Source organism: Musa acuminata, chromosome BXJ1-6 (genome assembly GCF_036884655.1).
Source record: "Musa acuminata AAA Group cultivar baxijiao chromosome BXJ1-6, Cavendish_Baxijiao_AAA, whole genome shotgun sequence".
NCBI classification, from domain to species: Eukaryota; Viridiplantae; Streptophyta; class Magnoliopsida; order Zingiberales; family Musaceae; genus Musa; species Musa acuminata.
Window position 1 is genome coordinate 28,179,915 of NC_088332.1, and position 12,269 is coordinate 28,192,183.

The window sequence follows — 12,269 nt, forward strand, 5'->3', positions numbered from 1 at the left end:
AGTAGCTGCGAAAGCGCATCTGCAACAACATTCTCTTTCCACCTTTTGTAAGTTATTTCATAATCAAATCCAAGAAGTTTTGTTACCCATTTTTGCTGCTCGGGGGAAGATATCTTCTGCTCCAAGAGATATTTTAGGCTTTTATGGTCGGTCTCGATTTGAAAGTATCGCCTGATCAAGTACGATCTCCACCTCGTTGCATCGTGTACAATGGCGAGCATCTCCTTATCATATGTTAACATGTTTTGATAGGGGGGATACAATGTCTTGCTAATGTATGTGAGTGGTCGACCATCTTGCATGAGAATGTCTCCCATTCTGTCTCCAGATGCATTAGCCTTAATGATGAAGGGTCGGTTAAAATCTGGTAGCGCTAGCACCGACGTCGTCATTATGGCTGCCTTAAGTTTGTCTAAGGCAGTGGAGGCTCTGTCCGACCATTGGAAGACATCTTTTTCCAGTAAGGAAGTAAGTGGTGCACTGATCTTTTCATAGTTTTTCACGAACTTACGGTAGTAGCCTGTTAAACCCAAAAAGCCATGTAGCAATTTTATGTTCCTCGGGGTAGGCCAGTTTTACATTGCTTCAATTTTGAAGGGGTCCACCATCACACCTTTCTCTGATATGATATGCCCAAGATATTTCACCGTTTGTTGAATAAAGTAAAAATTTGTAGTGGCCGTTGTGTGTTCGGAAGGCGGTTTTCGGTATGACTTCTTCATATACTCGTATTTGATAATACCCGGATCGAAGGTCCAGCTTTGCGAAGATTTGTGCTCCCTTTCATCTAGCAATTCATCTGCTATTGGAATATGGTATTTGTTTTTGATGGTTATGCCATTGAGAGCTCGGTAATCAACGCATATTCGCCATGTTCCGTCCTTCTTGTGTACAAGTAGCACCGGTGATAAGTAGAGGTTGCAACTTGGCCGAATAACTCCTATTTCAAGCATCTCTTTTAAAATACTTTCTATTTCATCATTCTGGAGATGTGCATACTGATATGACTAAGTATTTGCTGGAGATTTGACTGGAAAAATCATTATACAATGATCATGCCGACGACTAAGAGGTAGGTTGTGCGGCTCGTCAAATATATCTGAAAATTCAGCAAGCAAAGGAAATAGGTTTGGAACTTCAAATTCTATTGGCTCTCCTTTAATTTGCTACTCAAGTTGTACCAAAAAGCCTCTGCATGCTTTATGCAAAACCTTCTCCATTTGTTGTGTGCAAATCGTTGTTACGTCGCCCTCACGTTTCCCATGCAATATCACCTGTTTCTCCTTACTGTAAAATTTTATAAATAGTTGCATAAAATTTCAAGAAATATCACATAATGTCATCAACCATTTAATTCTGAGTATGGCCTCATGATCATCAAGAGGGAGGAGGAAGAAATCTGCAATTATCTCTTGGTCCTGCAGCAACAGTTTCACCTGCGGGCACCTATGATCACACTTCAAAATCCGTCCGTTGGCGACCTTAACGACAAACCTGCTGCAATTCTAAATAGATAAGTTCATATGGATAGCAACCTTACTGTTTAGGAAGTTATTAGTGCTGCCCGTGTCGATGAGAACAGTGATCGGTTGTTGTTTGAGAAGGCCTCCAACTTTCATTGTTTGCGGGTTTGAGTAGCCAGCTAGTGTATGTACCGTAACTTCGGTCGGTTGTGGCTCTTCTTCTGCATCTTTTTCTTCATGTTCAAGGCTCTCTTCTGACTATTCAATGACCTCTTCTTCTATCGGTTCAATCATAAGAAGTCCTCCTTTACTATAGGGATGCTCACGACTCCACGGCTCGTCACAATGCCAACATAACCCCTTCGCATATTGCTCCCGAAGCTCTTCTCTTGTTAACCTCTTTGGTGTACGGACTTGGTCAATAGTAGGGGGGGCTGAGGGCTTCAATATTACTGGTTGAGGAGTGACCCTAGTCCTCCGAGCTTCATGGTTCAATTGCTCCTCTTGATGTCATGCGAAAGAGATGGCTGCTATAAGCGTATACGGTTGTCGTGCTTTAACTTCTCTTCGGATCTCCGGCTTCAAGCCCTCAATGACGGTCCTCGATAGCTGTTTTTGAGACCAATCATGAGATTGATTAGATAACCTTTCAAACCTGGTTTGGTACTCCTGAATGGTGGAAGTTTGTCGGATCTTTGCTAGTTGTCCATCAATATTCTCGTAATCGGTTGGTCTGAAGCGGATCAGCAGTCCTTCTTTGAATTGTTGCCATGAAAGGACTCCATAAGTATGTTCAAACCAGTCAAACCACTGTATAGCATCCCCTTCAAGATGTATAGCTGCAATTTTGACCATAGATGCATCCGCGGTTTTGTGGTACTGAAAATATCGCTCCGCGCGCGAGATCCAACCAATCGGGTCTCCTTCTTCCCATCTAGGGAAGTCCACTCTCATGCATGGATAGCTGGGTTCAGTCATAGAGCCTTCCCTCCCTTGGAACTCATCTCTTCGAGCCTGGTGCGATTGGGCAAAGCTCTCTCCGTGATATGATTTTTTCGGGCTTAGTGGTCGGTCCAATCTGAGTTCGATGAATAGCGTCCGAATCTTATCCTCCATTCGTGCCTCCAAGGCTTCGAATTTAGCATTGATTGCCTCCTTAGATGCCATAGTATATGCCTCCAAATCTATGATTTTATGATCTCTCTTTTGTTGTCAGGTTAAAGGCATGTATAGTTGAGAGAAGTGATGGTCGAAAGGATTGGTGGATCGATGGATGTAGGCTACGATTTAGACTTATTTTGTGGCTGTTTTAGGTGCAGTTTGAGGGTGTGGTTTAGTGGAGTTTTAGGGCTATGGATGAATGTTTTCGATCTATGGTAGATGGTAGCAAAAGTTTGATAGAAATCAGTAGAAGTTGCAGCAAGTATGTGTTGTCTTGTAAGAGTAGAATTGTCGTCGAAGAAACAATGGTTTCTCGACGTAATTTCTAACCAAAAAATTGAGAGAATTGAGGAGAGAATTGATAGCAAAATCACAGTTTATATGACAGCAAGGATATCTAATTTAATCAAGAAAATTTCGGCAGTATAATAGCAAGGAAATTGGTGCAAGTTGCGATTGTAGAATTCTCGTCGAAAAATTTCAGCGGATTACGACGAAAATTTGTAGCAACATAAAATCATTTTTAGATATGAATTTCTTAATAGATCAATCTTAGATGGAAGCTAAAATGATCTATGAAGTGTATAAGAAATTTCATTCAAAAAAGATTGCAAATAGATGGGTTAAGGCAACAATATGCGGCTGAAATTTTCTGCAGCACAGATTTTTAGGTATAGCAGATTGGACGTAAAAGATCAGTAGTTTATATTGATAATTTTTTTATGAAACTAAAGGGAAATCTACTGTTAGGAAGTGTCAAAGCTATCATAAAAAATTTGTAGAGATTTGGATAGAAACAATGTAGTATCAAGATCAAACAAATAGTGCTATGCGGCTGAAATTTTACAGTGCAGATTTTCAAGTATGGCTGATTTGATGTAAAAGATCAATGGTTTATATTGAGGATTTTTTGAAAAAACCAAACGGAAATCTTCTGTTAGGAAGTATCAAAGATGTCATAAAAATTTCATAGAAATTTGGATAGAAAAAGCATAGTAGCAAGATCAAACAGATGGTACTATGCGGTTGGAATTCTGCAATGTATCTTTCGTCGTAGAGATGAAAACTTTGTGACGAAAGGTTTATGCAGCAATATAGGAACAGTTTTTTTTTTTTTGGATTTTCGAATAAGGATAACTAAATTGTAGCAGCAGAAAGGTAGGAAACCAGAACTTGTTGTAATTCACGGAGAGATCAAAGGATGATCCGCGGTGGTGGAGATGATGGTGGAATTCGGCGACGATCTTTTAAGCAATTGTGGGAATTTCTTTAGGTGGTTGTGGAGGGCTGATGGATGGCAGTCGAAGGGCAGCGAGATGCCAAGAACGCTGCTCTGATACCAGGTGTTAGAACCCTTGCAGATTCTAAACTTGGGGTTGATCTCTTTAGGGGATCGGCTTCCTTGGAACTCTATAGGAGTTCCTCCCTCCAAGTTGCTGCTCAAAGGCTGCAGAAAAGATTCATCTATTGCTTATGAAAAGAGAAGAGATACATGGCTATTTATAGGGCTTCTAAACTCTAACTCCTAATAGAACTCCTACTTAAGACTCTTACTTCTAACCAACTCCTAATAGGACTCCTACTCAAGACTCCTATTCCCTTACAACTCCTAATTCTTCTCTAAGAAAAAACCTCCTACATGAATGCCCCTCTCAATTAGGACTCTCCTAGCTAGAGTCCTAATAGTTTTACATGAATGTCCCTCTCAATTAGGACTCTCCAAGCTAGAGTCCTAACAAATGTCTTTGTGATCCCGGTCGATCCCATGTCCAACTGCTTGAGACCCACTTGTTATTTCTTTGCCTAATTTGATTCCATGCGGATGTGGCACTAAATTTGCCATTGTCATGAGGCCAAATAAGTATATCTGAAGAGTTGTTCCTGATTGGAATAGCTATAATAGTCGGCCAAAGTGATAACATTTCGGGAGAAATAGGATTAGGGAGACACCAGGTACCGTTAGCAATGAACTCGGAAACCTTCCAATCTTTGGGAGCCCCAAGATCTTTTCGTATTCTATCACCATATAATTGAAATATACTCTTCCCATTCATCCAAGGATCGTACCACATATTAGTACTAGTTCCAGAAGAGATTGCATAAGAAATGTGTTTGATTAGCCAATTCCTTGCCTTTAAAATTCCTTTCCAAGCTGTAGAGTGGTATGTTCTTGTTGAAATTTCCCAGATTGATTCCTTTGAAAGATACCTAGCAGAAACCCAATGTGACCATAAGGAACATTTGTTTTGCAAAATATCCCACAATTGCTGTACCAAAATATCCCCCTTCATCTTTCGGTTTGCAAATGCTATCCCAATTTACCATATGCATTGCCTTATCATTTGTGCCATTCCAGAAGAAGTTCATTAATAACCATTCAATATCTTGGAGAAGTCCAGCAAGCAAAAGAAATGCATTACACCAATATATAGAATAGGAGTGCAATACCGAACGGATGAGTTCGAGTCGTCCTGCTTTTGTTAGAAACCTATTTTTCCAAGAAGAAATTATATTCTTTATTTTCTGTACGATAGGCTGACAGTGGGTTTTGTGAATGCCTGTGGATATAAGCGGGAGACCCAAATAAGGAACTGGCAAGCTTCCCTCACTAACCCCCAATGTTTGTGCAATAAAGACCTTATCCTCAACGTAAGGGCTCATATATACTTTACTTTTCGCATGATTTAACTGAAGTCTAGAAACCATACCAAAGTCATTCACCAGCAATGGGTACCTTAATGCTGCCATTTAAGACTACGTGTTCCAACATACAGCTAAGTCCTTCCATCGCAATAGTAAAGAGATACAGAGAGAGTGGATCACCTTGTCGGATGCCATTCGTGCTCCCAAAAAAACCAATAGCTGAGCCATTAAAGAGTATCGAAAACTTTGGAGTTTCCAGGCAAGATTGAATCCAATTAACCCATTGCTATGGGAAGTTCATATCGAGGAGCATCTTATAGATAAATTTCCTATTAACTGAATCAAAGGCTTTCCGTAAATCAGCTTTAAAACAGATTTTTGTCCCTCTTGCTTTTGAATGCAAATCTTTGACCAAGTCATTAGCAAGCAAAATGTTATGATGTATACTTCTCCCTTTGAATCTGGACCTGGATTTTTGTGCTTCGGTGGCTTAAAGACAACACATACAATTTCGTCATCTGTAATTTGGGCATTGAGGATTGAAATAGCTTCCGAATCAAGTTTTCTAGTCGGCTCCACATGAATGTTATTAGGCTTCCCAGCTTGATTGAGTAAGGAATAAAAAAATTGCTCTATGTGTGCTTTAACCTCATCTAAATTCTCAATAAGATTATCATCTTTGTCTCTGCATTTGCTGATACGGTTAACAACCCTTCGAGTAGCAATTGAAGTATAGAAAAATTTAGTATTGGAATCCCCTAGTGTAAGCCAATGCTGTCGAGACTTCTGCTTTGCAAAACTTTCCTCCTGTTTTAAGGTTTGCATGAAGTTATTTCTGGCTTCTGTCTCTTTATAGATAATATTCTCATCATTTGGCTGAAGTTGCAGCTCATGTTGCAATGACATTAGTTCCTTTCTGCAAAATTGAACTCTGGTGGTAATATTGCCAAAGGTATTTGTATTCCATTCCTTTAGTGCTGCTTTACAGACTTCGCACTTCTAACAAGAAAATTTAAAAAATTTATTAAAAGAAACAAGTTTAAGAATGACTCAAAAAATAAACTTGAACCCAAGAAGGACCAAGTTATCTGCTATGAGTGCAAAAAGCCGAGACACTACAAGAGTAATTCTCCCCAAGCCAAAAAGAGAACATCAAAGAAGAAGGCGCTCAAAGCAACGTGGGATGACTCGAGCGCGTCCGAAAAAGAGGAGCCCGTTACCGAGCAAGTTGCTCACTACACCTTAATGGCCATCGGAGAGGAGGTAACGAATTTAATAGATGCAGATTTATCATTTGATGAATTATTAAATGCCTTCCATGACTTATTTGATGAATGCAAGATTATTAGTAGAAAATACAAATTGCTAAAAAAGGAGTATGACAGTCTTACTTGTAATTTTGATAAGTTAAAAGCTGAATATCATGATAGTTTAGGCTCATGCATAAAATGCCATGATTTAGAAACTCTCCAAAAGGAAAACTTGCTACTTAAGGACACCTTGAAGAAATTCGAGGTTGGTAGCAAGTCATTGAACATGATCCTTGCAAACAAGGGTCACGTTACCAAAAGAAGTGGAATTGGATTTATGAGAAGTCCTCACCAAAATTCAACCACCTTCATAAAAGGTCCCATCTTACATGTTCGACACCAAAGCAAATGCAACTTTTGTTGCAAACTTGGACACAAAACGTATTATTGTCCATTCAAGAAAATTAGTCCGAATAAATTAATTTGGGTTCCCAAAGGAATCATGACAAATTTTATGCAACATGATAAACAATATAGATCTATTTTTGAGGCACCCAAAAGCAAATGGGTTCCTAAAAATCACCCTTTCCTGTAAAGACATAAAAAAATATTATAAGCTGGAGCAAGAAATAATATCCTGCTCCTTGGATTCTCGATATTCATGACCCGAAGTCCAAAATGGAACTCGCGATGCTCTCTACCCCAAATAATAGAAGAGGATTAGAAAATTAAAATCACAAATACGATTTAAATACAATCCTATTTAATTTCTCAGAATTGGAAACTCATGATTTCCAATTCACATATCCTCTGGATTTTCGAGCCCATCAATTTCATCCGTTCGTAACTTTCGAATCCGATTCTATATCATGAACTGACTAAGTTTGTCATGAACTTGCAAGGCTTACCAACTTGAACAATCTATCACAAACATGTGTACGACATTGAGAGTATGCATCTTGATCGCGCAAAAATTCTTATTCTTACGTAATTACGTAAGTGAAGTTGATTGCTCCACAAATAAAAAGTCAAAAACATTCAAGACTATGCTCACTGCCTGCAGCAGTTGAACCGCCCTAGCTGGAGGTAGCACCTCCAACTGTCACGTGTTGCAAGCGGTTGCACCGCCCCAGCCAGAGGTGCAACCGCCCGCAACTCTGCCCTTTTTAACCCAAGCTAGGGCCGACGGTAAAACCGACCCCAACTCACTCCCTTCCCCTCTTTACTCTTCCAAAGCTCCTCCATCCCCGTTTCTCCCCTCATAGCATCCCAAACACTCCTCATTTCGGAGCAAAACATCAACAATCCTTCCCTCTCTTGAAGATCTCACTAAGGTATTCTCTAAGAAGCCCTTAAATTCTGTTTTTGATTCATTTACTCTTGCTCATCACTATTCTTCTAAATAGCAGTAGTTATGGGATCTAGAAGATCCTTAAGGGACAAAGGGAAGAGGAGATTAGTGGAAGATTTTGATCTCACCCTTTTCGATTCAAAATACCATGCTGAAAAGTTTTCCTCCTTCGAACTTAGGAGTGTCAATAAGGGAAAACATGTAGATTTAAATGAACTAAGAGACTTAGAGACAATCCAATGGTTTACAAACTTAGATCTACTCCCTATTTTGTAAATTAATGAACCCATCTATCCAAGACTTGTTAGATTGTTTTACAACAACATACAAATAGATGAAGAAGAAAGAATGTCCACCTATCTTTTAGGACAACACATCTCCATTACAGATAAATTCATTTGCAACATGATAGGCATTCCCATAAAAAGTAGAGGACTTTACTTTAGAGGATCATGGGATGATGAAACTATTGGAACAACATATGTTGAAGCCTTAGGAACAATTTTCGCCAATCCCAACTTAGCATTTGTTCCTAAAAGTTGTGAACATCTACTGCCTCTAAACACTAAGGTACTTCATCATATCCTAACTAGCATCATTCTCCCAAAACAATACCATCATGATGAAGTAAGCCAATTAGAATTAGGAACTATGTATTTGATCATGAAAGGACATGACATATGTCTTGGTTATCTTATCCAACAAAACATGTTAGAACTATCTAAGAAAGACATGATGCTCCCATATGGTGGTATAATCACTAGAATAATGAAAGCCTACGATATTCTAATACCACCGGAAGAAGAAGTAATAAAAGTAGATAGGTTTAGCATAATAAATAAAAATCTACTTCAACGATTAAGATGTTTTTATAGAAACGGTAACTGGGTTAGAATGCCTAGAAGAACCGATCCCCCTCAACCTGAACCAGAACCGGAAACACCAGTCTTTAGGGGTACCCAATCTCCTCCGATCTTTCCCTTTGAGGAAACACATCCATTTGAGCAAACTCATACATCATCTGTCGAAGATATTGGGATTCGGATGGACCGATTCGAACAAAGACAAGAACGGCTTGAACATCGACAAGATCAAATCCTATCTGAGCTGCAGCAAATTCATCGACAATTTGACTCTTTATTTAGGCACTTTAATTTTCCACCTCATGAATGAGCTTGTATGAACATAATCACCTGTTGTTATTGTAAACTCCTTATGTTACTCACCATGATGGGCTTTGCCTTGATCCTTGATATGGTTACCTGATATATTTTTTTGAGCATATCTCTCATTGTTTATCTCGAATTTTACATTGAAACTAAATGTTTTGAAAACCTTGTGCCTTGAGTTCCATGATAAATATAATTTGAGAAAATGATATACCAATGCAGTTGATAAGTCATGACATTGCCATGATATTAACTCTAAATATCAACTAGCTGATATTTTTACAAAACCTCTAAGTGAAGAGCAATTTGATTTCATAAGAAGAGAATTAGGAATGTTGATGTGTCCGAATACAAAAACTAGTTAAAATTATTTTTCGGACTTTATTGAATGATCAAATCACTTGATTGCCATTACATGCCTAAATAACATGTTGTAAATTATGTGTTGAATACAAAAATGTTTTGTCTTCATTTGAAAATCTGTAGCATAGTCTTATCCGAATGCATGAAAGTGTTCATTTCATTTTCGGATTCGCTTAACAATTGGAAAGCTAAAAATCGGATTTTCTCATACACTCTTATGAAAAATATTTTTCTGAAATGATTTGATGAAATGATTCCTGCTTATGAATTCCATCTTAAAATATGGATGATAGTATTTTTACTTGCAAAAGGCTGTTTCACACACATATCTTGACTCAAAGTAAACTCACAAATAGCTGGTATCACAAATAACTTTTCTCCTTCATGCAAAAAGATTATAACAAATAAAAAGAAAGAAGTATTCAAAGCAATCTACGTATCATGCCTTCCTTTATATGCTTGATTTCCTATCACTTATTATTGGAAAATAACATAAACCCAGTAATGGCATGAACAATTATCACACTTATGCTCAAAATTTGCTTATATTGTTCTCCTGGTATCATAACTTTCATGCTTTTTTGTCGATGACAAAGGGGGAGAAATATATGAATTGATGTTATAAACACTGATGCTATGATTATGCCATGCTGCTTGCATCACCAAGAGATATATGAACAGATGCTAGGATTAATTTGCATTATGCCTTGTTTGATATATGAATTGATGCTATAAACACTGATTCTATGATTATGCCATGCTGCTTGCATCACCAAGAGATATATGAACATATGCTATGATTAATTTGTATTATGCCTTGTTTGTATCGTGTCAAGATATCAAACAAAAAAACTTGCATCGTAATTCTATGAGTTGATATCTTACCATGTGATGAAATGCAATACTTGCTAAAATATTTGGAATATGTACATCATGTAAGGATATCAAAATCTTACTTCGCAGCTTTACATGTTGACATCTTACAATATGATGAATTGCTACTATTACCATCATTCAAACTTGTTATGTAAAATTTGAAAATGAATGTCAAGCCTTGACATCATCTTCAGAGAGATACATCATGATGGGAATCATGATGGGAGTATTGATAAGTTCAAATGATTCTAACTTATCAATATGTCTCTTGAATTCTTAGGTTTTGAATTCAAGAATGACTTATCTCAAGTATGGCATATAGACAGGGGGAGTTAAGGTTAACTCCATTATCAATGTTGAATCTCGGATTTTGATGATAAAATCAATTGATGGGTTATTTGATCTAATCCATATTATTGAGTTAAGTGTGCAGGATTAACTACGATAACCAGAAAACACAAAGCGAGAATACCGGAGTCAAGTTCGATGGACGTTTAAGAGTCCGAAGAATCGTCGGAGATGCTGCCAGAACCAACCGAGAAGAAATCGGGAACCTGTCGGAATTTTCGAAAGTTCGCCGAAGAGATCGTCGGAGGTTCACGGAGATCACCGAGAAGGCTCGGCTACTCATTAAAGTCATCACAAGTTCGGGAGCTTGCTAGAAGCCCGTCGGCAGAAAGTTCATCGGAAAGCTCGCCAGAACAAGACTCGACGTTCGCAGTTGAAAATTTGCTTAGGATGTGTTTTGGTTATGTAGTCCACTTGTAATTAGGATTAGGATTAAGAGATAATCCTATATCCTAGTTAGGGGCCAACTGGGCCCAAAGTCAGAGTTGGTTTAGGCTAAAAATTAAGCTAAACCAGCGAACTAGAGAGCCAAGATTGAAGCCCAACTAGTGGCTGAAAACACTGTAGTCGGGCTGAAAACACTGTAGGCGGTGGCACCGCCCAGCACCCGAGTGCTGGGCGGTGACACCTCCTTGGCTGGGCGGTTGCACCGTCCAGCACCCGAGCGCTGGGCGGTGGCACCGCCTGGCTGGGCGGTGGAACCTCCAGCACCGGGAACCCTAAGAGAATTCAAATTTTGGAGCCCAAAATTTGAATCCTCTTGAGGCCTATAAATACCCCTCAAATCTCAGCTGAGGTTACAACTTTTGAGAAGCATTTTGATTGAGAGTAAAGTCTTAGAAAGTCTTAGCAAGTCTTGTTTTCAATTTGCTAGAGAGTTCTCCTCCTTCTTTTTTATTGAAAATTTGTAAGAGGTTGAGCTGCTTGTAAAAGGTTGTAAGAGGGGTGTTTACCCTTCCATTTCAAGAGACTTGCTAGTGGAAGGTGGCAGCCTCATCGAAGAGGGGCCTCGCAAGTGGAGTAGGTCATTTGACCGAACCACTCTAAAAATCGGCGTAATCTCTGGTTTGCATTTTATTATTGTCATTTACATTACTGCAAATCTTCTTACTGCTTTAGTTCCTTATTACTCTTGCTGCTCAACTTTAAGAATACGCCTTCAAGTTAAACTTTTCAAGTTTCGTTCTTAACGTACGAAAGATTTTATTAAAATCGAAGTTTTAATCCGCTGCACTAATTCACCCCCCCCCCTCTTAGTGCCGCTCCGATCCTAACAATCAATTGATTGTCATCATCAAAAAGGGGGAGATTGTTGAATCTCGGATTTTGATGATGAAGTCAATTGTCATTTGTTATCTAATCTATATGCTGAGATAAGTATGTAGGATTAACTACGATGAAAGTAAGACATGCAGCAGGAGTTGCGTTGGAGTCAAGACAATGATCACGTTGGGAGTTCGAGAGTTCGACAGAAGTTCGGACAGTCGTCGGAGGTTCTACGGGAACAAATCCGAGAAGTCCATAAGCTTGCCAAAGAAGCTCATCAGAACTCGCCAAGTGAATCGTTGCAAGTCCAAGAGTTTGCCGGAAGTCCGCAGGAGCATCACCGAGGGTTCATCGGATGATCGACGGAAGTTTGCCGGAA